A 27,507-nucleotide genomic window follows, 5' to 3' on the forward strand; every position below is an offset into this window, starting at 1 on the left:
AGCTGATAACTAATAGCTCATAATTACTCTCTGGCCTAAACATAGCCACTTTAAGCTCAAGAAATTTAACATGCCTCTTTTATATGGAGTCTATGGGCACTATTGTTTGTTAGCTCTAATAACTGAAATTTGTGAACATGTTGTACATGTAGAAGTTAACCATATGAAAAAGAACAAAAGCAGAAAATGACTCATATATGCATGACTGTATATAAAAATAAGTGAAAGCACTACTTTCGCAGAAACTAAAAAAAAGTCAAATCCGGAATAGAAACTGAGATCTACGTTTCATCTTTGCTTAATGTAAATCTAGGGTTTCAGGGGAGCTCTGCAAAACCTGGCAGCCCGGGCAAATTTAAGTAGCCAAAGTAGCTTTTCCATTGTAACATTTAAAATTTATTTGGTGTGCTGGTTTTTTTTTATGAGGTCAACAGGTTCAGGTAGATACTGAATCAAGACTCTTGCAGGTTTCTACAGCACACGTTAAGAGGCTGGACCAAAGACAGCGTCGGTCACTCTTCATCCATTCCAAGACAAAGGCGCTCTCTGCTTCTGAGTTTCATTGTCCCAGAACTGTTGCCTTGGCAACAAAGGCACTGTTTCCAAGTGACACAAAGCCTAAACTAAAAAAACTCTCCTTTTCAGGTTGAAGGCTCCAAGAGTTGAGGGGAAAACAGCAATAACAGGACGGTGGGGAGAGAAACTGAATACCGGCAAATTGCTTCCCAGAGTTTCTGGAGGACATGGTAAAATGATTCTTTCTTTCCTCTGCCTTTTAAAATACCTTTCCCTGGCACTAGGCACCATAGGTAGTTGTGTGCTAGTCCCATTTCTTTTATATCCTTTCTTATATTTCCGTTTTTTTCTAGCTATCATACTGTGCTAAGTGAGTTATCATGTACACCAGCAGACTGGAGCTGCATGTGGCTAGGCTAAGCCTCCAGATGAGGTAATGTTTAGAGAGTTGGTGAGCCAGCAGAAGGGTTGGTCAGGTCTTGATTAGCTCAGGGGTAGGGGCTCTATTTAATATTGGACACCCCTTTGTCTGGTCAGATTACTACCTTATGAAAAACTACTCCTGCTGACACGCCTATTGGGATCAGAGCTTCCTGCTTGCTACATCATCCTGCTTATGAGTTCTCCACACACAGGAAAACACTTTCAAGCAACAACACTTTCACACACACTTGCAACTCTCACAAACTCTCAGAAGCAAAATTACTGAGAAACTCTCAAGACCTGTGCATGCATTTACACGACACTCCCAGGAGCACTCACTGATATCACCTCCTAGGGCCTCCTCTCTGCCATTTGTGTATGCCATGACCGCAGTTGACGACCTCGAGATGGAAAACAACCTGCAGTTATTAACAAGGCCAGATGACACACAAACACACGCTCATGCACGCTCACTTGTTTTTATTGTGGTCGTCTCCTCCGGCCACTCTCCAATGAAAATCACATGATGGACCTCTTCCAGCTAAAAAAAAAAAACCCATCTGAGAATCTCGACCACAAAAACATCAATAAACTTTTTTTTTCTATTTATGTAAAAAAAAAAAAAACCCAGCAGATTCATAGGGGAAGCTTTAAGGGGATTTTAATCCTAGCAGTCTTGTAAAAAGGGCTCAGGCTATAGGATGATTTCAATTATTTGATATAATTTCTGATGGTCCATTAGTTCAAAATAAAGCTCTGATTATAAGAGATGTGTAAACAGAAAGCTGCAAACAAAACCTTCATCCGAGTCTGTAGCAGAGCTTTGCTTTTTTCCAGATGTGTAATTGACTGTTAATTAGTGGTGGCTTTATTTCTGCAAATAAACCGTGTTTAAACCGAAGAACAACGGAATAAAAGCAAAACTCTGGTGTGTTTGACCACATTGCAAACTTCAACACCTCTCTTTTTCTAGTGGAGACAAGCCTATAGTAGCAAATGCTCATATGTCTGCATTGCACTTTGTGAAAACAAATTAATACTTGTAGGTGTATACACACAAGTATTGAAGTACATATATCCATGCACACACACACACACACACACACACACACACACACACACACACACACACACACACACACAAATCAGTCAGGGACACTGGCACAACCTTGCGCCAGCGGTCCTTTAAACCAGTCATGTGAAACGACCCGTTCCTTTCTGCAAATCAGATTACATCTCCGAGCTGAGCTAAGGTCTGCAAGTCTACACACACATTCAAAGTTTGGTGGCTATACTCAGACACAAACACACAAAAACACCCACACACACACGCACTCAGTTAATCAGATTTTTCCCCACAAAACTTCCTGTCTTTGTGAATGTACAAAAAAAAATTGACAGCATCGGACATTGGCCAAAATAATCATTAAAAAAATGCAATATCCAGTAAATTTATCGCAGATTCCTTTGATTCCACATTCCATTAAAAAGAAATATATATTTTCATAGAAGGCTGAGATAAGCCTTCTTTCAGCAGCCTTCGACTGCTGTTTGGCAGATCAGCTATGGAATGAACACATGCGGAAACATGTTTATAGCGTATTTGGCAGGAATGCAAATGATAGATGATTCACAAATGATTCAAATCCTATTCAAGTTACCATGCTCCAGAGAATTAAGCCAGGAAAATAACAGTTTATCAAGCTTAAGTAAGTGTCAATTTGGCTTTGATCAATGATTTTACTTTAAACAAGCCTTATTATTCTATGGAGTAATGAAGTTTGGGTTAGCACATAAATAAGCACGGTGTGGCAAAGTTATTATACACAAGTTCTGTGTGCATATCCTTAATGACTGCTTGGTTCTATGATACGCTGCTGAACACATCTAACATCTCTGTGCATTTTAGCTTCAGTGGTCAGATTCGTAACTATTTGCAGTTTTTTTTTTAAGTTACAGTGTTAAAGAGGATGCTTGGCTTGATGCTGGTGGACTGTTTGGCTTAATCAAATCCAGACAGTTGGAGAAGTATAATCTGTCTACACAATCTATGTTAAGTCTCTACTTTTTTAGTCTACTCTCCGTCTACTACCACCTACCATTTATGTCTTTAAAAATGTTTTAAGGAAATCTAAATTACTTTTGAGTCTGGAAGAAGAATCAATACTTTTCAGTTTCCATTATAAAAACAAAGAAAATTCTTCATGGATCTACTGCATAGCTGAATGCCTTTGCCTGTTTTGCCCTTGGTTCCACAAAGGTCAGAAAGTGGGAAGCTGTGGGTGGCAGGTTGAGACAGGGTGCCTACAATGGGGTGTCAGGACTCTGTCAGTCAGTCCAACTCAACTGGGTCATTCTCTCTTCACAGTGACATTTGAGAAAACCAGCAATGGGGACCGGCTGCACAGGGAATGGAGGAACAGAGGCACCGCACCCTGGTTTAGGTTGCACTGGATGCTCAGATAAGACAACGGGAAGGGGAAGATTTGAGCAGGGCAACATGGGGAGCAAATCATGGCTACCATTACTCAGGAAGAATTCACTCATCTCTCAGATCACTTGCCACACCTGTGGAGGCCAGTGTCTAAATCACACAGTGCCACCAGTCAGAAGTTTAGAATTGGTCACCAAAGCCTCAGATTACAGTCAATGTAAATTGAGATAGCATAATGCCCACAAAAAGCTATTGAAGTGGAAGCTCTGGTTGTGTTGCCCAAAAAATAAAATAAACGATACAAATATTTAATATATGACACGAACCTTATTAGCTTCAACAATCCAAATCATGTCAATCAAGTAATAGTAATAGTAATTTATCAAAAAAGCTGATTTATCCCTGTATCTAAGGCAAGGTAACAACACAAGAAATTATTCTCTACAACCATATGCCTTATTTTTGTTATAACAGAACAAATGAAGGTGAAGGGTATCTAGTATCTGCTATGTAAGAGGTCCAGTGTCTAAACAGCTGTAATATGGTGCAAGACATTGATCAAAACAGTCTTAGCCACTGAGTTGCCAGTTGAATTTCTCATGTCTTATGGTTTTATCTGTAATATTTAGAATAAGAAAACGAGCAGTGTTCCACATTATAACTTGTGATGATAGCTGTCATTATTTTTGATATTTAGGATATTTGATAAAGTCTTAGACCAATAGATCAATAAAAAAAACTGTTATGATCCTACAATTAGAATAGATTGGTGGAAATGGAGATTGTGTGCTGTGCAACTCAAAAGACAGTCCTACAGTTCACTTACATTACAGTATGTGCACACCCACACACCCAAGCAAAATAAACCACAATGTAGTGTCTTCATCTGGAGTTTATTTCCTGCCCTCCAGTGTGACATATGGTTACTTGTTTCTGTTTTACACCTCTGAATCTTTCTGTTGAAGTTTTCTGGCAGCACATAAACCATTCATCACCAGAACTGGGACCGAACTTTGGTGACACAGGTCATGACCTTAGCTTTAGGTTAATGAAAATGTCCACATGGTGGATTAGGTTGGTGTTTGGATATAGTTTTTATCTCACCAAGTAACAAGAAAGTACAAAAATCTGTGTTATATTGGTGTTACTGAAACGTAGGAGGATAATGAAGTTCAGGTGGTTCTAAAATAAGACATATTCAGTTCTAAGGGTGTGCAAAACCCCCGTTTTTGGAGGTTTGAGTGGGAGCTCCCACTTGCTGTGCCATTAATTAACCATCATACACTGCACTTGAAGAATGTTAGACAAAGATCGAAACCGAGGCCTACGACTGGGAAAGTGTGAATCAAGCAAACGTGCTGCACCCCTCACTCATTCAAATGTACCTTATGTCATTTTGTTTTCCAAACCTGGCCTTGAACTCTTCCCTTTATCCATGCATACTTGGACAAAAATGTGTATCAAGTTTTACAAGGTGTGAAGTGAGGAAACAGTTTTATTCAGAAGCAGCTGCGGTAAAGATTCATCTAGTCTCAGATAAAAGTGTCACCTTCTACGACCCTTTTAAACCAGAAGGTGCAGTGACCAAGAATTGTCACAAGATCCATGAAATGTTAGTTTTAGAGCAAAGGTAAACAGCTTCTCCCATGGTGGGCCTGTACCCTACACAGAGTAAGCACATGTTTCCCATTGTGGTTGAAAGGAAAGGGGATTAAAGTGTAGCACAGCCGGAGCCACAGCTATACACCCCATGGTGGGATCAGAGTACTCTCAGGTCTTTGAGTATTGCTGATACAGCCAGTTAAAAGTGACTGGTGTGTAGGGAGAATGCATGGTCAGATCTAGCACTGATCCTCTAGAGTCCAACATTGGGGCCTTTTTTGGCGTCTAAGGAGGCAGACATGTTACCATGTTGACAGCATGGCCTAACTATGGCCGATGGAGTAACACACACCCACAAAAAAACCCAGAATAGTTCAGGGTTATGGGAAGGTGTTGAAACAGAGCGGATTTTATTTTCAGTGACCCAAAGCTGTTTCGATGAAAAAGAGATCACCAACTCACACTGAAAGCAGAAACAGAGGGAAAGAGGAGAAATGAGGGAAAAACTGTAAGTAGCAGATGGTTTAAGCTTGCAAATACAAGGTTCTCACCCCGAGGCCTCGAGGTCAAACAGGCCACATTTAGGTTCCACAGGGGAGAGTTAAGGCAGGAGACTGTGACTGTGCAGCCAATTAAAGGACACTTTAAAAAAAGCAAATAGTGGTAGGGACATTAAGGAAGATATGCATAGTGAAGCATATCTGCACATACCAAAAACTGCCAATTAACTAACACCCCATGAAGCTCAGCTGTGACTGCTTCTGCTGAAGAGCTTACATGTGCAGCAAGGACTTTTCTGTGGTGGGTCAGAAGGGCTCTAAAATACAACTCACTTTAAACAAGGCTTTAAACAGAAACGTCAAGAGCTCAGTAATGACAAATCACACACTAACATTTTTTTGAAAACCTTATATACCTTATATAACCTTATATAAGTATCTTCTTATATTATAAGAAGAGCATTTAGCCCTGGCTATATAGAACTATCATAACATCCTTAAATTATTAGAGATTATTTCCCTGAAAATTACCTAAAGAGACAAAAGTAATAAAAAAAGAGAGACTAATAATGTACTTAGAAACTAATGAAGTCTGACATGCCGTAAACAGCCAGAAAGCAGCAGTTTTAACATAAATCTAGTGACTTACTGTACTCCTCCGCCCTGTGAGATCAGATTCTCACCCAAGTTGACTACTCCAAACCATCATTCTTAAACTTTCGACCTCAAAATTCACACTCGTATGCATAGATACAAACTTCCTATATGTCTGCCCATCTTGCAGCAGTGGTGCATGCTTCTTTGCATGTTTGTGGGGGAATTTGAGGAGCGTGAATTATGTGCTGGGCGTTTGTGCAGATTTGCAGGACTTTCTCACCCACAAAAACACTGTTTGGGTGAAGCAGTACGGCATGTTAATGAGCATGTGCGTGGTTGTGTTTTGAAACTGGAAACAGATTTATGTAGTGTTTGGGATCAGCTCTGTAAAGGTCACACTAAACAAGCTAGCTCATTTCAGTAAACCCTATTCCCTTTCTGATCCAGGTGACTCTCGGCCAGTAGTTTCACGGCACACAGAACTGGCATAAAATCACCATTCTGACCACGTTCTCCATCTTCATGACATCACTAATTTCCGATTCCAGTGATGCCGCACTGACATTCAGCTTCTTTGATTAATTGTTTCCTACAGGGCTCTTGCGAGTGTTTCCGTTTGAAAAAAATAAATGACAAAAAATATTTTCTGGAGCCCTAAATTGCTAGATCCAAACACTCCTTCAGCTCCAAGCATTGACCACAAAGCAAGATGACCTGGCATGGGATAAAATATCAGCCACAGCAATAGTTTTCCTACCGACCCTGATCCCTCCAATAAAGAAGAAGTTAGAGGGGGTATCAGTCAAACTCTTGATTACAAACATCCTTCAGCGATTCATGTGCAATAGCATTTACTTAAACACACATTTGCGCATTAGTGCACAAGCCTAAAAGCATGTCTATGCATGCGCATGTTGTCAGTGCAGGCATTAGCAAAACATGCAAAATGTAAATGTCCCTAGATGCCAAAGTGGAAAAAGGTAGAATGAGAAACACCTAATCTGGCTAATCCAGCCAAAGATTAGGAGCAGGCAAATATTGCCAATAATAAACAAATGACTAACATTCTCAGTCTGTGTGGTTACAAGCCCAAGGGCTCCAGCTATAACCCAGCAGGGTCTGGATCCAATCCGTGCTGTTTATCAGTGCAAGCAGAAGTGGCCACTTGTGAAAGCTCTATGATAAACACTTGGGGGACAAACCGAGAATGGCTAACAGATCAGTATGACCAAATCACTCCTCTCAGTTTGATTTACAGATCTGACTTCAAGGCCCAAAGCACAGCATTCTCACCATATTATCACCACTTCATTACTCACTCTGACACTACCTTCATGATATATTCTGTGGGGATGTGATTTAGCCTTGACCATCTCTAGTGACGGTCGCATATTTAGACACTTAAATGACAAGTTTGTCATAGCATTATGGCTGAATTAGTTAGCATGCAATCAGCAATGCAAAAATTCAGTAGATACACAGACAATGCGATTAAATAGACTTTTTTCCCAAGTCGTGTACTAGTTAAATAGGTAAACATGGACTTCAACATCACAAGCGGTGGTTCAGAAGAGCGACTGAACTAGTTTCCAAGTTTCTTAAATATGAGCATGTTTGTTTTTCTTTGTTAAAATATAACAAAAATAAATATAGTTAGAAGTAGAAGACATTTTTGATGCAAAAGACAGCTGAGCACTGTATTTTGTTCAGGATGATTGACACAAAACCGTTCACATGTCGAGGTGTCACCATGGAGATTATGGCAAAATCATGTCTGATAGATACTGTGACTGACCATGAATTTCTTTAAGTAGTAACAGAGCTGAGTAAATAGTATCTGTGTGATGAAACATGAGATCAAAGGTAAAGCAGTGAAAGTACTGAATCTCACCTTCATGCAGTGTACATGTGTGTTTTTTGTGGGTGTGGTGAGAAGTAAAAGTTTCCCTTTGCTCGAAACCACCTATTTTCTTTTGGTTCAGTGTTAAGATTTAACACGGAAAAGTGCAGAGCAGGCGGTGCTTTCATTGTCTCGTCCACAGTGCTTTACCTGCTGTGCCCAGGGACTCAACGGGCCTAAAGGACTCTGTCACTTTAACCTTGTCCCCAAGTATGTCCCTGGCCAGCACAAAAGCCATCTGGGGTGCGGCTGAAAGCTTGAGTAACAAAATAACTCTTTCAATCTGCACACTGCATGGTTCTGACTGCAGGGTGCTAAGGTTGCCAATACCAAGACACTGGACCTATTTCTCCTCCTTCTCCTCCACCCTTCTAATTCTGGCCTACATGACTAACTCCAACTGAAAGCCCCACACGCCAGAGGTGGGAGCCCAAAGCACTGTAAGATTAAAAAAAAGACCACCTGCTCATCAAACTAAATTGTACTCACTGAAGGCAAGAATAGAGAGAATGGAAAGGGAAACAAATGAAAGGAAAGACAAGTCACCATTCTCCCTCTGTGATCTAGGCAGACAAAAGAACAAATTGTGTTTCTGTCTCATGGCACCAAGCGTCAAAATTGATATAGGGTCCCACTCAGGGTTGTTTGTATTTGAGCATACTGATATAGGCTCCATCAGTTCCCACAAGAGAGCCAGAGAGGTGCATGGACCTACCTCCCAGCCTTTCATCTAGGTTTCTTTTGTATTATGCCCACTTGTGTCTGTTGTTTCTCTTGAGTAGAATTGACTGTTATTATTCCAAACAGCATTATCTTTATTAATGCCACAGGTCTCAGGACTGTGCACTCCCTAGGAGTCGGGTCTGGACAGAGCTGCAAGCAATCTCCCTAGATAAAAGCTCAGTAGAGAGCTGTATGCAAGCCAGACAGCCGGACGAGCCTTTACCCTCCCTCCTCATTCTCTGAGAGAAGTGTAGGCCCTACAAAGACTGAGATTTGACTTTAATCTTAGCTCTTTCATAAGGCATCTCAGCTGAGGGCAGGGCTCTAGAAGCCTATCAGAGTCACTTTGTGTCAGCCACGAGTCAGAACAAACAAGTGTAATATTAGTAAAGAAAATAAAAAACTTTCTATAATAATTCACAGAAAGTAAAATATACATGATCAAAAAGTTTTGAGAACTTGGAAGACTGAAATCACAATATACAGATACACAGTTTATAATGTTGGTGGCTCATATGTGCTCAGAAGTGAGGCCATTTTCCAAAGGCAGCCATGCATGATGAGTTATTTTAGAGGTGGTGTGGAGAGCTGACGTGTGGCCAGGTCAGGGCAGGGCAGGGGCTGGGGTCTCGGTTTAGTGCCTAAAGCTGCTTGCTCCAGTGAGGAACACAGCATCAGCTCCCGGCCAAACCCTGGACACTGATTTATGGGACATGCGGATTACAATCAAATCAGCCATAAGGACCACCCAGATAGTGGCACAGGACAGCCACACAGACTCACAAAAGGCACACAGCTATTCGAATATACTTGCAGGCTAATAGTGACTAATATGGACATTGTTCAACAGACATCCACAAAACACCGAACCATTACTCAATGACACTTTAAATGCAAACACATATGCTGTTTAAGATGCAGTAAATATTGTAGATTAAGACTTTCTGGGACTAAATGAAAAGCTGCACATGCCATGGGTAATGGCTGGTTAACCACTCAAGTGCAGTGGGAGAAATGAGTTTGCTGAGCCTTCCTCACAACCACAAAGCGAGAGAGCCAGCTTCTCTCAGAGTTCATCTGCATCTACGGGATGTGCCTGGAGGATAATGGGTGATGTTCACACTGGCATTCATTTTCTTAACGGCAATGTGGACTCCTCTCACTCATATGCCATTGTTAATACTTTTCCACCAAGTCACACAATCCAATAACATGTCCTGAACCAAAGAGGAAAAAACACAAAAAAGGACATTTCTCACTTGAAAGGGCACAACGCAACTCAGCCTTAAGGGACCAGTTGGATGAGCTAAACAATATGACAAATCGGACATGGTACATTCCCTAGGCAAACACTGATCTCATACGAGAAGACTGCTAGGCAAACATTCACCTGCCCTAAGCTAATAACATGTGTGGAGGCAAACACACACTTAAGCTTGTCAATACGCTGAAACAATGATGGGAATTAGATTGCACAATGACTAAATGAAAAAAGCATCAGAATTTTCTTTTAAAGGACCATCTCAGTAATAGGCCTTTCTAACCTAGTTGAGCCAAGCTCCAGAGACAGCACCACGCTACACAGTGGGCACCCTTGACACTTCCTGACCACGTGACTCTCTCCAGCTGCCTTTTGATTGGTTGCTCTGAGACCAAGGGATTGAAGAGAAGAGGAAGCGGTAGTGGCAAAGGGTGGCGGGTAACTGCCTGGCAGCAGACACATGAGAAAAAAAAAAGAAGAAATTCCTGCCCCATTGCCATGGAGATGAGTCAACAGCAGGTCGAGGGAGAGCAGAGAGGGCTGGGGGGCTGCAGGGCACTGGCTGACCTGCTGTAGTTAACAATTCATCCCCGTATCCGGCTCGCAAATGATTGGGCAAACATGGAGTGCCCTGGAGGCAAAAGGGCCCCAAGGGGCTGAGAGAGGGGCATTACCCCGGGGTGACACACTGACAGGCAGACAGAGGGTGGACCAGCTGAAAGAGGGAGTAAGGGATAGGGGCTACCAGTGTGGGGTGGGGGGGTGAAGAGGCCTAATTGGAAGTGGGATAGTGGCAAGGCACACCAAGTACTGGGGGCTATAGTACAGTCACAAACGGTACTGATGGTTGTACCCTTTTAAAGTAGCGTAATTAGACGACTTGTGTTAAGATGCCATTTTGAGGATGAGAACAATCTTTTAAGGAGACCACAACAAACATCACCCTGGAAATTCGGTTTCTATTCGTCATTCTAAGCTAAATGGTTAACAGCACTTGGCTACTTTTACTGTTGTGCCAACAGTAAAAGCAGGAGTTACGTCAGTTTTATAAGCCTAAACCACAGTAACACCATAAGTCTTTGGCATGTGTCCTCTTTGCTACAGAAGATTTTGCCACAAATGCGGCAAATAAAACACTCATGCACACTTTAAGTTCACGGAAGGTTGATTTGCAATGGTTTAGAGGAGAAGAATCTAAAACTAAAACATCCCAAGCTCATCAAAAAAGTCTGCAGTGACTTTAGAAACACAAACTCACCAGAAGATCGCTAGCATGCAATTAAAGGTCGAACTCTCATCTGGAGAATTTGGATTCCTTCACTGTAAAGACAAATCAGAAGAGGAAATATGTCAGTTCACACCTTGATAATATGCGGTACAATTACATTGCTTACACTTCGCTCTCCTTAACAGTGACAGAGTAGCTAATACTCAACAGGTTTCAAATATTACCCACTCTGCAGTGGTGCAGACTCACATCCATAATGGATCAGAGAAAAAAATAACAGATGAGCGATGGGTGGATCTCATCAATGTCACATCATACAGACAAACCACAGGACTTCAATGCTGCACCTATTTTGGGCTAGACTTTACGTAGTGTTGGGTTCTGTCTCACTCAGCAGAAGTTCTCATATGTAACTTTACGCACTGTCACAACTTGGTCTGTTCCCCAGAATGGCAAACCAAATTTCATTATCCAATTGCCCGTCTTTGACTTTGAAGGATTGAAATGCCACTATTACAACAGGCCTTTCACTGGGCAGTGGTGTATAGAGGGTGTGTTAACAGAGCAGACCTTTTACTGGTCCTTCACTTCTACTAACGTCAGAGCACAGTGTTTTCAAAAACACAGCTGAAGCATGCCCTTCCTTTAGAATCCTCTCAGTAATAACGCAGCCAACAAATCTTATAAATGAAAAACAGAGCAACACTTACTGTGTCTGTGAGAAGAAAAAAAAAGAGAGAATAGAAGGAAAACAAGAGAAAAAAGTGTAATTATGATAAACATAGCAGATGTTAAGAGTCACTTCTCGAAAGGTGTGTCATTCAGGGAGTTTGGGACAAACTTTTGGCTGCGGCTGAGCTCTAAATTTAGCATATTTGCTAAAATAAAAAGTGAGTTCAGTCGCTGGCACTGAGAGTTTGTCCTGCCCATTCGTGACCTCAGTGGTGCAGCCGGCGTCACTCGTGACGAAACACAAACCATATAAAACAACAAAAAAAGACCTCCTCAAATACTCAGTACATAAGGAAACAGGCACACTTTAGTGTTTCCTGTAAACGATCCGGTTAAATAAGGCAAGCCAAAAAACAACAAAAAAAATATAGCTTCCTGCTTTCTATATTTAGAACAAAGTAAAAGTACTGCCTGCAAATGTGCCTTTTACATAACTTTACAGAAAAAGATATAAAAAAAGAGAATCATCTGTCTTCAGTTTCTGTGCATATTTGTTTTGTGTATCTAACGTGAATAGGAGACTGAGGATACATGAGTTTGCTGTATACATTCTGGAGATGAGCCTGTGTGTGTGTCAGAGCTGCAGAGGATGCCCTCGGGGATAAGATGAGGAGTAAATGAAGCAGAAGTCCCATCTAAGCTCAAAAGCATGTGTGTATCAAGGCTGTAACTAAAACACAAGCATAAACACAAGCGATGTTAGGGATTACACCCTGCAATACCACCGCAGGAAATCACTGACAGCACAGGTGTAACCATCATCGCGGACGCATTCTTCCCCGTCTCCACTCTGCCAGCGGAGGCCTGATTGGCAGCTCATTCTCCACGTTCGTTGGCTGCATGAAACCTGTGTAAACATCTTGTGGGCATTTGTGTGTGGGACATACAGGTGAGGAGAACACACACAAAGAAGGATTACCGTGGCCTAACATCGCGTCAAAGATGCCTTGCAGCACAATACCACACAGTCTCTCGAAGACTTATTATTTCCCCCGAAATCCTTTCCTTCCTTTGCCTTTAGAGTCGAGTCCGATCTGAAACAAACGATACGTAAACTATCCACTAAATGTGGGTTGTTGTATCTATTACGATCTTCTTTACACTGGTCGGATAAGTTTAAGACTTCACGTTTAGAAAGCAAGAGGAACAGAATTTAGTGTGAGCTGCAGGAAAGGAAAAAAGGGAGGAAAGCACATTTCCTCAGCAAACAGCACCCTCTAGAGTGACACAATTCATTCAATCCTGCATCTCACTCCTGGTCTCTGCATGACGTGCAGAAAACGTTGCTCAAGCACAGGATTAATCAGCAACATTTGCTTTACTTAAAATGCAGATAATTCCGTTTAAAACGTCAGGCTTGTGGTTATTTCTTTGGTTTTCTTTGAGACACTAACTAAGCAGGTTGCCTTGTTCTCTGGATTATTTGTGAGCCACATTACAGAGGCAAGAGTGAACCTTTCGTTTTCCCAATGCGAGCTGATAATGAGACAGGCCATTATTAAGATGTTTGCTTTAATCGTGTGCAGGGTTATTAGGTGCAGTTTACAGTACACAAGAGAGATTAAGTTAGGCCACGCATGATGGAAAGAGCTGAGGAGCCCCACGATAAGCCAGCTACCCCACAACTGTGAAGTGGGCTGAGAAATATGAGCGCACAGCAGGACATGAAATGCAGCAAGACAAACCATTTTCCCTCCTCTCTCTCTTTCTCCCTCTCTCTCGCCTTCTTTCTATCTCATTTTCTCTCTCCTTTTGCCCCAAATCATGTTACACAACTGCCAAGGAATGCCTGCTATATCAAAGAGAGACTTAAAACGAGCACAAAAGAAAAGAACAGTAAAGAGTGGATCGCAGAGGCAACTATGGAAGCAGTAGGTGTTTGATTCTTTTATGTTTGTAGAAAAGAAAAACATGGCAGGGAGCTCGGCATTAGTGTAACAGTGACACACAAGTCCGGACACATACACGCCTGACTGCTTAACAAATGCTTGTATAAACTAAATCAGACTGAGACACACAGCACGGAGCACCAAGCAGGGAGCCCCTACATGTTTCCTATATATTTTTTTTCCATGCCATTAATAAAAAAACACATTGGGCTGTTTCATTACATTTTGTTGGAATAAAGGGAGTGCTTAAAAATCCATCATTTTATGAGTGCTCAAACTTTCCCACAGAATTCCCACCATTTTCCGTGCGTTTGACCCAAACGCATTAAAGTAGCACTCAATTAGGCTGGCACACGGAGCCAAACCGGGGCGTTCGTTTGCTGCTTAATCATGACACACAGCAGCCACCAACAGAGATTGCGAGACCTGTTGTGCATGAATAGAAACAATTCCCTGCGTGAAGACAGTGGGGAATCTAAAAACTGAATAAATAATATGTTTTAATGTTTAGAGAGAATGTAAGGATTCAGCTAAAGTTAAGAATGAGTGGGACTGTCCTGAAAAATCATGTGGGTCACACTCACATCCTTTAGCAAAAGGTAAAAAGCTGTATGTGTGTGTGACTGCATGTTTGTCTGTGTGTATGTCAAGTTAGCAGAAGGTCGGAGCGGTGAAGTATTAGAGCGCTGTTTGCTCTCTTCCATTCTTCCATGTACTCTTGGGGATCAGTTTGTTTGAGAGTTTGAACAGTGACGTGTGAAACCCGTAAAAACAGGACATAGCGCCACACTATTTGCTCAAGAATACCCAGAGAATGGACTGCCATTACAAAACAAATCCCACCCGCATTCCTCCTGTCCATCAAACCCTACCTGTTGAACAACATTTGACATGTACCGGGAAAGGTAGCTTGCAGAAGGACTTCAATTTATTAAAAGGTTTTGACACTACAGCTCACTCCTCCTCCACGTACATGTCAATGCACACATCCGCAAAGTGTAATAGGAACACAGTATCTGCTCTGGACATTATTTCTAATGTATAAAACTTGCTGTACTTCCACAAAGAGGATAAATTGAATGTCACTGACATTTGATACATCAGTGGCTATTTTGTAATGTTGAATTTTTATCTCTTCTGTCTGTTATCAGTGTTTTCAGCAGACATGCCCAAAGTGCTATTATTGCTATTAGTATTTTTATTATGCGACTTCAAATGGGGATGATTACTCAGCTCCATTATGCCATTTTGATTCTTAACAAAACTACAGATGACTGTGCCGAACACTGTTACTGTAACAGAGTGCATATTACTCATCTCTTCATTGGTTGCCACACATTTTAGAGGATGCTGGAATTCTTCTGGTATCTTTATGTCACATGAAATCAGCTGATTTCTCTAAAAAGCTGTTAAATAATTTTTAGCATTTTCTTCGTTTATTTGTTTGCTTGTTTTTTTTCCTTTTTTATTGAGAGACAATGCCTAACAAATGTGTGACATGTCAAAAACTTTACATAATTTTTTGGTTGATGGAATTAACCAACTGGAACAGAATAAGTGGAAAGAGGCAGAACTAGATTCCAGTCCCTTTGCCTTTCTTTCCTGCCATCACCCTCATATTAGAGGAGCCACTGGGAGAACTGGATGTGATTTGTATGTGTGTTTTTGAAGAGGGGTGCTCATAAACAGCCATGAAAGGGGCCCCTCTATTCAGCCGGCCAGGCGAGATGCGCTTCACTGGGCTGGCCTTTTGTTTTCCCCTGGTTCACAAAACCTTAAGCATGGAAAAAAAGGGGGTTGATTCTCTTGATGTGTGCAGGCCCAAATGATGCCATTAGATTGGTGCCCGTTTTGGGTGAAAAAGGCTTCAGTAGCGCTTGAAGTGATTTAAAAGATGCAGGAGAGAGCAGCCCACAAATCCTGTTTGATAATAACGCCGGAGGAGAATGGGGAGGCAAAATGCCAAGCTAGTGATCATTCTATAGTATGCAAAATTGCTCTCAACCCTATGAGTGCCATGGATGTTAAAACAAAAGATGAGGAACATTCCTTTATCACGTGATGAGGGTCAATGTGCTGTGGTGGTGTGTGGGGTCAGGAAGTTCAACAAACTTCCCACGCTGCCTTTCACCACAAGACCATGGTTAAAGCCTGTGACACTTCATTATAGGCAGGGGAATTTTGTTTCCCAAAGGGGCAGTGCCTCAGTGCCCATACAAGGATGAGCCATAAGGAAAAAGAAGAAACAAAAAGCAACAATTAAAAAAACAACCATACTAAATTTCCTCCTTCACGTGGCAGGACTAACACATCAATTACACAAAAGAACGTCTGGGAAAACATTCCCACACTGTCCATCACGTGGAGTCTAGAGAAAATATCAAGGTACTGTATTTTAGTGTCACAAGAAAAAATAACAATACTCTACTGAACATGTGTTTCTGTAATGCAACAAAGATGAAATTTTCTTGAACATCTAAAATTATTCCGGCTATTATTCTGGTTAAGTCGATGGTAAAACAGTGGCGCTGATGTTGTGGAGATCATGTCACCACAGTCCTGTCTGTCAACAGCAATCAAAGAAGTATGAGAACCTGGCAGTGTCAACAATGGGGTAGTGCCAAACAAAACCACTTGTTGTGAGTAAAAAGACAACAACAAGAAAAAAACATGTATGAATTTTATTAGGGGAGACTTTTGACATGGATTAACATATTCTGATGTGAAAATTTTACTCAAATGTGCTTCAGATTGTTGGGTTTTCCCCCCACTTGGCATGATTATCAGGTGTCTGTCCTGCTGAGCAATATTACCTAGACTGAGGAATGGCCCAAATACCTCTCTTATCAGTGCACATTAGAAACACAGTTTAAAAAGTTTGAGATAAAGTTTCTGCTGTAGATAACAGTCACTTCTTGGATGTATAGACAGTGTATCCACATGAAGATACTGTTTCCTACATGATATCTATCAGCTTATTCTCAAGGTTTGTGCTTCACTGAGGAGGATACAGAAGTTCAGTCCTATCAGTTCTACCATACGTAATTATCTTATTACCTTTAGTTTTAGGAATAGATCTGGTGGCATGGCACCACTGTGGCTGTTTCTCAAAAGCTTGAGAGCATTATGTTTCCCACACTTGTTTATTAAAATGATATGGAGATATTTTTTTCTTTCCAGGAATGCAACCACAGCTGTCAGATTAAATATCTGTAGTCCATATTGATGGGGGGAAAGCCGTGTTTACATTTATACTCTGAATTGTTCTTAAAATGAATCTAGTCTCTAGTTCATTTGAAAAAACAAAACTAAACAAGAAGTTAATTTATTTCAGAATTTTATTATCAAAGGTGAATTTGAATATATTCTATATTTCAAGTGTTTTGTGTATTATTTTTGGATGATTATAGCTTATAGCTCACAGAAATCTGAAATTGTGCATCTCAAATTCTTAGAATATTCCATTTCAAGTTTGAGGAAAGAGGCCACCATGCACAGATATTTTATGTTGCTCACTGGTCCAAAGTCCTCTTTTCATATGAAATTACGGTATATTTTGCATTTTATTTGGAAATTAAGATCCTAGCTTCTGAAGAAAGTGTGGAAAGAAACAGATACAATGGTCATCTGTTGGTTGCTGGTTTACCCTGTTTTTTCAAGTCCAAAATCAACATAGATGTATGCCAGAGGATTTTAAAGCACTTCCTGCTTCCATCTGCTAGCAAGCTTTATGGAGATGCCAATTTCCTTTAAAAGCAGCACTCTAACATCTGCCCACAGAACCAAAACTACAACCAAATGATTTGTTGACTATATTATTACTGTCTTTAGCTGACTACACAACGTGCTTGACCTGAACCCCATAGAGAATGTATGTAGTATTGTCAAGAGCAAGATGAGAAACACTCAATCCAAAACTTACAGAAGCCCGCTATCAAAGCAACCTGGGTTTCAATAACATTTCAGTAGAGCCATAAGCTGATGGCCTCGATGCCACACTGCACTGATGCTGCTAAAATTTCAATCGATTAAACGGTTGTGAGAAATATTGCAGAAATTCAAATGTTGACAATTTATTTATGGCCAAAGATGTCTTGGTTTTGTGCCTGCTTGAATCACATTCATTTCATTTTCTGACATATTAACATCAGCACGATGGAAAACTGGACAAATGGACATACAACCCCAAAACACAATGCCTCCAGGGTAACGGAGTCATTTTTGTTGTGTTTACTCTAAATGCAAAAATTCTCATGACACCCCTACATTTACAGTCTCTGCCCTTGATAATGCAAAACAACACAGGTTCTCATTGTCTTAATGTTTCTTTGCAAAACCAAGTAGCCAATTCCCACCTAAGCCCATGGTGTCCGTGGAAGTGTTTTCCAGGATGCTTATGGATCCTGTGGCCTCCTAGCAATAAGACTGAGAGAAAGTCAGAAGGAGACCCTCAGCAAACTCAGTGTTAGCTAACAATAATGCCTTAGTTCCAGATATCAGGCCATCTCACCACAGACCACATGTGGGATAGCCGGACACAGGTAATCAGGGCTGTCAGAATAGGACCAGTTCCTCTTGCAAAAACTATAAACCACCAGCTACACCCTACTAAACTATTTCTACTGTATACACAAGACAGAACATTGTAAAAAGAAAAAAAAAGGAAAGAAAGAAAGAAAACACATTATATGATTATCATTTTAAAGTGGTGACAGCTCAATTCCTATTTCCTAGAAATCTTTAAACAGGCTCACTTTGAGCCACAGTCAGTAATATAAAGCAAACATTTCCCTCTTCTCCTCTCAAGTGACACTCCTTTTACAAGTTTTGCTACAGACTCTCTGTCAAACCGGTTGGTGGTGAAATATCTGTCCATTGTGAAGCCTGTTGTCATAGATACACCCAGGTGTAGCTCGTGGGCCAAAGCTGAAGAATCAGAAAGCCAAGGCACTCGCTAATCCTTTGCCATACCACAGTGTGTCAATAATCAGGAATGCACTGCTTAAACTGAAGCATTGTTCCTCTGCCAACAAAATCACAAATATAAGCACTGATACTGCCTTTGGGCACTGCCGTCTTTGGGACGGGAGAAGAGATGGATTGAAGAGAAACAATGAGAAGTCAATGATGGCAAAAGGAAGCTTTGATATCTTTCCAGGGAGCTTAATACTGTCCACAGCATAAAACTTTCTACTGGGGTACGTGGGGGATGTGTACAGTTGTGAATGACAAAGCAATAGCTTCTTCATACAGTAGGACAAAGTCGGAGCTCAGGAGAAGACCAGCTGCCGTCAACAGTTGGATTACTTTGAAGTAGCTCTGTGCCGTAAGACAGCAGGAAATATCCTCTTGATGTCTTTGAACCCATTAGACTCTGATTCATAATAGAAAGTTTAATGAAAAAATAATCTCACAAGCACTTATACACATGCACCTGACAAAGGGGGTCTGATCTTGGTGGACAAAAGCCCTCTGAGACAAACTAGTGATTCCCCGGAGTTTAACTGTCAGACTATTATTTTTACGACTTTTATCTTGAGAATGGAATGTGGAAAGCTGCCATTTTGAGGATGACTCGAGAGGTGTCTAAAATCATTTCTCACTTGTGTCATTATCTTTACGTCTCCCACTTTCAATAAACTACATGGTAGCTGACACGTTGAAGAGTCATCTTGGCAAACGCCACTAGGAACTAAACCGTCTTAAACCACAGACATGCAGACATGAGCAGTTCTGAGCCTATCCTATGTACGACAAGACAATAGCTTGCCTGTTGTCTCTGCTTATCCTCTTTCTCTTCTTCCTGTGTTTTTGCGAGCGCGTATGTGTGTTTTCACATATTGCGACATCACAGAAGAAAGATGCGCAGAATGGGGCAAACGGATGCGGCCAAAGTGGTGAGACCATTGTGGAACGCCGTGGGGATGAAAAGGTCCTCCTGAGAGCTTTATTGTGTGATGGGACTTGCCGCAGCCAGTTCTGTTTCCCCAAGATGCAAGGCCTTGGTGCAAAGCCGCAGCCACAACAATGAGCATCTTTGTCAAGCAGCGCTATTATCTTTATACATTACTGTAAATGACAGGAGAGTGTAGTACAGTGCATATTACATTTAATGAGCTCCAGGTATGTGTCTATCGTTAAAAAAAAAAAGCTAATTTAAACATCTGCAGATCTTAGCTCAGTGTTTAAGAGGATGTACTGTGTTGATCAGAAAGCTTATACCAAAGAAAATGAGTGCATTACACAGTCCACGCAGTCTGTTCAGTTATCCGACTACCATTGTTTCTAAAAGCACCTGTGCAGAAGATGCATAATTAAAACTCTTAATCTTGGGTGACGTAATAGATAAGTAGATATGGTGCAAAACCCACGAGCACAAAAGCTGCAATGAGCTTCTTGTGCAATTCAGTGCTTCCTCCATCAATCTCTCTCATACTGACTATGATCCTATAAATACAAGTTTGTGTTTTTTTAGACATAGTTTTGCCTTTGAATATTTGAAGACTTAATATATGGATTTATATACCAACATTTTATATTGGTCACTCTTCATTTTGAAACCAAATAAACAAAAAAAACAAACCCTGTAGCTGTCACTCTTACCTGCGCACACTATAGATTAGATACACGATTAAAGCACATTTGGTGCACATGAAAACTATGCAAATATTCTCAACTGAACAAAACAAATACTTATATGTTTATATGCACACACTTGGCACTCTTTACTCGGTATAAACGCCTAAAAAATTAAAAACACAGCTCAACTTGTTAAGTCAACGGGTCAAAGACAATGAGACAGGAAGCACTTGACTCTCTCAGCTAAATTACACCTCAACCTGAACTTGACCTCTCAGTCACCTGATTTAAGCACCTGCATATCAGACAGAGCTGCTTGGTTGAGGATTATCTGACCCCAAACTGAAGAACTTGGCCCTCCTCACTTGGCAAGTGCTTACTCGTCCTGATGTCATGCATCTAATTGCTTGCACTGCGTGGGATATGAAGTCTGATATAAGGTACATTGTTGTGTGCACAGGCTTGTGTGTGTGTATGAGTTTGTCATCAAGCTAACACTTGCCTGCAGCAAGATACACATATACACTCATGTCTTCACCCGCCACAACCTATCATTACCACTGTCACGTAGCCACCTCCGCAGAAGGCCTCACAAGTCCTAACAACCACCGGCGCACACACCTGGAGGGCCAAACACTTAGTTCCCAGCCCTTTCCTTCATAGAAACAGCCTTTTAACGCACACATACATAAACAGACACACAAACACATATACACACACACCTATTCATATCCTGCAGCCTCAGCTTCTGCCCTGCACCTCCCATTTGCTGTAAAATCTGTCTCACTTTTCTATCTCCCAAACCGCAAATGTTTTAGTACTATTTAATTTATTTCCTTCGTTATCATTTCCCCACAAGGTGAGTGAATCAGCACACAACCTGCAGAGCCCAGTTGGCAGCCACATCCAGGCTGCTCCTGTGACTAGACAAACAACAGGCCACAGTATGTACTCTAAAGCAAACAGTTTGGAGAAATGGAATCAGATAAGTTGAATAGTTCAACTCAACGGAAGAAATGAACTCTCTCATACAGTTTCAATAGCAAATTATGAATCCTTAAACCTGATATTTTAAATGCGATGCCTTCCTCGTGTAGATTTCTTCATCCATGATGGCCATTGTTATTTGAGAGTGAAAGAACATATAAACCCACTAAGTAAACGTGGATAACAATACACACAGTACACACGGCTCAGCTCACCTGGTACCCATATACCACCTTAAAAAAAAGAAAAGAAAAAAAGGCAAATATCTGAAGATCACAGCCTGCTGTTTAATGGGTTCTCTCTGCAAACACGTCATCTAATCAGGGTTAATCAGAGGATCAATCAAAGAAGGCTGCTGGGACGCGCTACCCCAACAAACTCTTTCAAAGGACACGGATCGCTGTAATGTTTGCCCCCCTTTATCTTCTGTCACGTTAATAGAGTTGTGTTAGGCCCTCGCTCGTTCTGCACTATGTCCTAGTCAGAGACGGCTTAGTGTGTAGCAACCTGTTCTGATAGGTATGTCAAAGCTGAAACTCACAAGCTTTACAGGCAAACTGTGCAGAAGGAAAATCAAGAAAAACAGCATGTCACACCTTACCAGTTTCTAATCCCAGAAACCAAAAGCTAATTATCTCCAGTGTCAATGTTCTTAAGACTGACAAAACTTTCTGTAGGAAATTGTAGCATACTGCTTAGTCATACATTACAGATATTGGAGGTTTGTATAAAGTACAAATTGGCTAAAAGTAGAAATTTGCTGCTGCACATTGAAGGTTAAAGAGTCTTGTGCTTTCTCTTACCTGTCTTAAAGGACAACCAATTTTGCACCTCTTTGCAGACAGAAGCAATGGTCTTCAGCAAGGTTAGGCTTTCTTCTCTCTGCCTTCATTATATCTTGGCATGAGCATGCTGCTTATGCACATGTATACAGAACACTATGTGTTATGAATGATCTCCTAGAATACACAGCAAATGGATCTGGGTAACATCAGTCGCAAATTTTGGCCCTTAGAGCTTCAATAAATGTTCTCTGCTTCAGTAACATACAACAATATACAGGTCCACTGTCCACACTCACTAACACTTACACAACCAATCCACGTCATGCTAAACTTAATGTTAGTCAGGGCATAACTGCACAAATATGTATGTGTGTGCGTGTTTCTTTGTAACAGGCATGAAAACACGGCAAAGCATGACGTGGCAAGGTGGTTTTGTTGCTCACAAATCAATAACGCTCCACTTTTTTGAATGTCTTTATAGCTTTTGGGCAGACTTTTGGAAATATACTCCACTTCTCCAAAGGTAGAGGCATAGGAGGTGACTGCTGTGAGAAATATGCAGAGCTGTCTCCATTTAGAGGACTGAGAAAAGATCCAGCCTCAGGATACGAGTATGTGTCTGTATATATGTGTATGTGTGAGTGTGTGTGTGTGTAAATGCAGAGGGCTCAGGCATGATCAAACAAAGCACACCCAGGTACAGTATGCCATCTGCACTTCCCCCATCCCCCCCAAAAAAGTACTCTCCTCCACCCTCTGCATCTCCAAGTGGAGTCTTTGCACTACATGGCGTATCAGAATGAAAGAGGCCTTGTCTAAGAGGCTAATCCTTGGGCGATTAGTCAACGCGTCTCGATTAAAAGCTAGCAGAGCTGCCACACCACACCCCCATCCTTCAACCCCCCTCAATGGAAATGGCAGTCCACAGGTGTCCCTACAATGCCTGCCTCATTAGGAAAAAATGAGAGATGGGAGGTTGGTCAGGGCTGACTTTCACATGAGACAGAGGAGTGGAACGCGGCAGGGGCAAGGCCCGAACAATCTCTCACAGACCAGGAGTAGCAGGAATGCCAACGCAGCAACACTGCAAGAATATGATTTTTTTTTAATGCAACAACAATAACAACAAAAAAGATTTTGTTTCCCTTAATTTTGCTTTGCACACGGAGTCAGTTGCATGCATTGATTAAATCTACTTTTTTTTCTTTCCTAAAGATGCAAGAGCAACAGAAGTCAGTGAGAGAGAGAGAAAGTGAGGCAAACAATGAAGGAGTGCACACTGTGCAGTATATTTTTGACAGATTATCCCCTCATCAGCCAATGTTTTCAGTAAACAGTCGTTTGAATTGGAAGGATTGAGAGAAAAGACGGGTGTTTCGAGTAATCAGCCCCATACACCCTCACTTTCCATCAACATAAACACCTCACTTCAGGAGTATTCCCATGCCCGAGCATGTCGCCATGACTAAAATATTGTGATTGATGACAATGTACACAATTTGAATGCTTAGAAAAAAGCTTCAATGAAGACACAGTCCACAGCAAAAATACAGTATGTTTGTGCTGAATTACATGACTGAATCCAAGACCTTTATACTGAGCTTGAAAGTGGGATTTTTATATTGTGTTCTTCAGCGTGTAAAGGCATACAGTAGGTGCTTATTACATGAGAGGTGTGTCAGAAGTTGCTACGTGCATCCTGAAAATCTCTCCACTTTACAACTGACATTTTTTTTCCACCTGTCAAATACAAGCCAACAAAATGATCAATTTATGTGATTACAAATAAATTGTACGTAATTATCAGGGCTTCACTTCCTCCATTGTCATTTTGAGTCTGAGCCATTTTTCTTAATCTGCTCCTAGTTAACCCGTGGCAGCAGGAAATGACCTTTGGGCCGGGTGACAGACTACTGTACTTCCCCAATCACATCCATCGTGTGCCTAACCTTGAATGAAAGCTTAAAAGGGGAGGGGTTTTTCTTTGGAGCCTGGACACAGGGAGGAATCACTTACCACTTTCCCCAAGAGACCCCAGTGGAGCTAAACAGAGACGGGATTCAAATAACAATAGTGGAAGGGGGAGGGGCTGAATGCTTCCTGAGATCACATGTTGTTAGAAAGACCACATCACTTGCCAGCCGGGCAGCCAGGCTGGCTGTATGCGGAGGTCCACGGGGTGAGAACACACATGGTTTCAGTTTGGCCTGGTGTAGTACCGGGAGGAAAGAAGGGGCCTGGTAGCAGGAACCCTCCAATTCTCACTTCCTGCTTCTGCTGGAAAGATGATCTGCGCGCCTGCCATCACCATCAACACAGAGCACAGTGTTCACGCAGCAGCCGAGGGGATGGCATGTTCATGCGCAGGGCAACCCATCACACCAAATCAGGCTGTCAGCACCCTGAAATCCGGGCTGGTGTATTTCCCCTAACGAGATGGCGGAACAGAGCAAAGACAATCCCATTCAATCATGCCGCCAAGTCTCCTGTGACACACAGGAGCCTGTTAGCTGTGTCATTTATACAGGAAGTAGCTTTCAAACAAATTAAAACGAATCAAGTTTAACAGAGTAGCCACTTTGTTTGGTTGGCTGTTTTTTTTATTAGTATTATTATTTTCTGAACTACATGTGACACGTAGAAACTACCGTAAGTGTGACAAAAGGGCTATGTATTGACAAAATGGAGAGAAGGCATAATGATAGGCTTGTGCAACCGTGTCAACTAACTTTACTACCTGAAAGCCAGATCAGTGTCACTCAAACAGCTTCTGAATGAAAGAACTCCAGGTGACCTCTCGGTCCCTCCTCGGCAGCGGAAGATGACTAACCTCCACAAATCACGGGTTGCATTCGAGTAAAATAAACACAGAGCACTAATAAAAACCATTGGAGCGAGAAGTTTGTATGTATGCAGCGTTGACCCAAATCTGAAGTAAAGATTTTAAAAATCAGAAAAAAAAACAGCTGCAGTGAACCGCTGCACAAATTGCAGAAATAAACAGCTTTTGGGTACTGACAATGTATGATGTGTGTGGTAATGTGTGTGCTTTCATGTGTGCTGCTAAAGCCTTAGCAGCATTGTTTATACTCTGCTGTGTCTGGGTCAGCAGGGTCCTTGACTGAATTCTTGCCTCAGCATGCCGACAGTTTTAATAGTGTTGTTGCAGGAGGAGGAATGATTACATTATAAAAAAATATGCCACACCATATGTCCTTGTAAGAGCCCAAACCACACACAATAAAATCCAGCAGGCCTTCTAACGTGGCTTCTGCACTTCACAAGCTGACACAGCCTCGCTTTGGGCATTTCACCAGAAGTTTTTATTTTTTTTTTTTAAAGAAAAAAAGAAGTTATCAAAAGGGAAAATTTGTGCTTAAAAAGTGTTAATTCTCTCTATTTGTGATTTCAGAATCTCCCAACCTAAGAACTACATACCAAAAACTTGTACCGCTCTTGACATGTTGCCAGATACTGCAGTGGGCTTGTGTAGTGTGTAGGCTTGATGGCAGTAGTCAACTGTGTGAGGTGGTGCGAGAAATGGCGTAGAAGAACAAACGCGAATCTTTGGCCAGATGCTAAGTCCAACTTCACACACACATACATAAAAATGGCACAACCAACTCAGACATTTTTATTCAAAGTTGCCTCTTCTGACTGGAAGCCAGCTTATTACTTCGATCAGAACCTCACTCTCTACGTTCCTCATCTCTGGTTCACTCTCTCTGTGCTCTCCTTGTGTCTCACAACAAGACAGAGCATGCTCACTGTAAACCTCTCGGGGGGGGGGGGTGAAAGGGATTGGGAGATTAAATTTATTTTGAATTCCTTTTCCTTAATGTGCCAATTACCCCCACCCTTCCCTCTCCTTCACCTCTTCTCTCCACCCCAAGCAGCACAGCACAGAGTCTGTGCTCAAAGCACATCTCGTTTATGTTTTGTACACAGAAAACATTTCTTTCACCCCCAGCTGCATCTCAAACTTCACAGCTGTAATGGCATGCTATTCGCTGAAAAAAAAGAGGCCGCATTAGATATGTTTGCACGGCTAAAAAGTGTGGGATAAGTGTGGGATAATAAGAAAAAAGGTTTGCTAGTTGTCAGTTTAGAACACGAGTAACTCTAAAAAAATGTTTTATAGTTTTTTAATTACAGGTATATCTCATTCTTAAGGTTAGCAGTTGTAGCTTAAAGTTTATGGGAACTCACGGCTTCTACTAATCAAACCAGTCTTGTGCAATATGTTTTCCTGAATTAGACAAAAGTAGATGGCCTTGAGCTCTAAAACCGTATTAAACCATAATATTCTACAGCGTCATAATCCCGGTCATTTGTGTCTAATCTTAGTAAGCAGATCAGAAACCATGCGTGTACATGTGCTTTAGCTTTGAAAGACATTGCCGGGCAATTTTTCTATTTTTTTTTCTGCATCAAAGGTCAGGAATGCTAAGGTCAATGTAATGCTACAGTTATAAAAGCGCCTGATAATGACGCCTGAAATTCCCGATCTAACCCACTTGTGTAACAAAACGAGCTTAGGATGTGAGATTTCTCGACTCCGTTTTTGTTCCACTATTCAGAAGTTTGTTTCTTAGCTCTCAGAGGCAACAAAGACTATGCTTTAGTAAATGAACCCTGGCAAAAAGCTCAATTTCCCTCTTTTCTTTGGTTGGAGGACCAGTCACAACCCTCCTTTTCACTACATTTTCACACATTCCATGCATCCAAAATGGTCTTGTTTTCTATCAACTAAGTCCCTTAATTGACCGTTCTATCCAAGGAGGGATTAGCTGATAAGAGGGGGTAAAGAAGAGAGTGAAAGCAAAACAAAAAGAGGAAGTAGACGGACAGTTGGGGGTGGCAACACACCAAAGGATTACCCCTGTCATCTGTGCTCTGATAAAAATACATCTTTAGATGTGTGAAGAGACTTTGTTAGGCATCCAAGAAAAACCTGCGCTATCAGGCACTTTGGGGGCACCTTCTCTCCAGGAAAGAACAGAGGAAGGCCCCTGCAGCGAGGATTCAGTATTTCCTCCACCAGCAGCTACAGTTAAGACACTCCGAGGACCCAAAGGTCTTTCCAAAAGCCTGTCTCCGATGTTCTCCCACAATGCTTGGCCCCACTTTCTGTTTCTTTATGTCATTTTACACAGCTGCAGGGCCCATTCTTGCACTAAACATTTCGCCGTCACATTATGCTGTAATCTGTTCTTTCCATTGTTTGCCGAGGTGCCAGCGTGGTTCATGATCTTCGGTACAAACAAGGAAAGTAGAGTTGTAAAAGGTGGTTTCGTGCTGTTGTGAGATCTCCAAACTCTTTAGAGCAAATCTGTAGAATGACTAAGTAC

General features: G+C 41.5%; 1 protein-coding gene across 16 annotated transcripts in view; it reads right to left on the bottom strand.

The window, feature by feature from the left end:
• LOC146520023 (uncharacterized) overlaps window positions 1–27,507 on the bottom strand; it is a 170,528-nt gene that overhangs the window by 64,576 nt on the left and 78,445 nt on the right. For 13 of the 16 annotated variants that reach the window (XR_014873925.1, XR_014873926.1, XR_014873921.1 and 10 more), the window contains one exon: window positions 11,215–11,276. The gene's annotated coding sequence lies outside the window, so the exon portion shown is untranslated. Of the gene's footprint in view, window positions 1–1,278; window positions 1,481–11,214; window positions 11,277–27,507 lie in introns of all 16 variants that reach the window. The other 3 variants (XR_014873932.1, XR_014873931.1, XR_014873930.1) reach the window with 1 other exon arrangement.

Source organism: Neolamprologus multifasciatus, chromosome 4, assembly GCF_963576455.1.
Source record: "Neolamprologus multifasciatus chromosome 4, fNeoMul1.2, whole genome shotgun sequence".
Classification (NCBI taxonomy): domain Eukaryota; kingdom Metazoa; phylum Chordata; class Actinopteri; order Cichliformes; family Cichlidae; genus Neolamprologus; species Neolamprologus multifasciatus.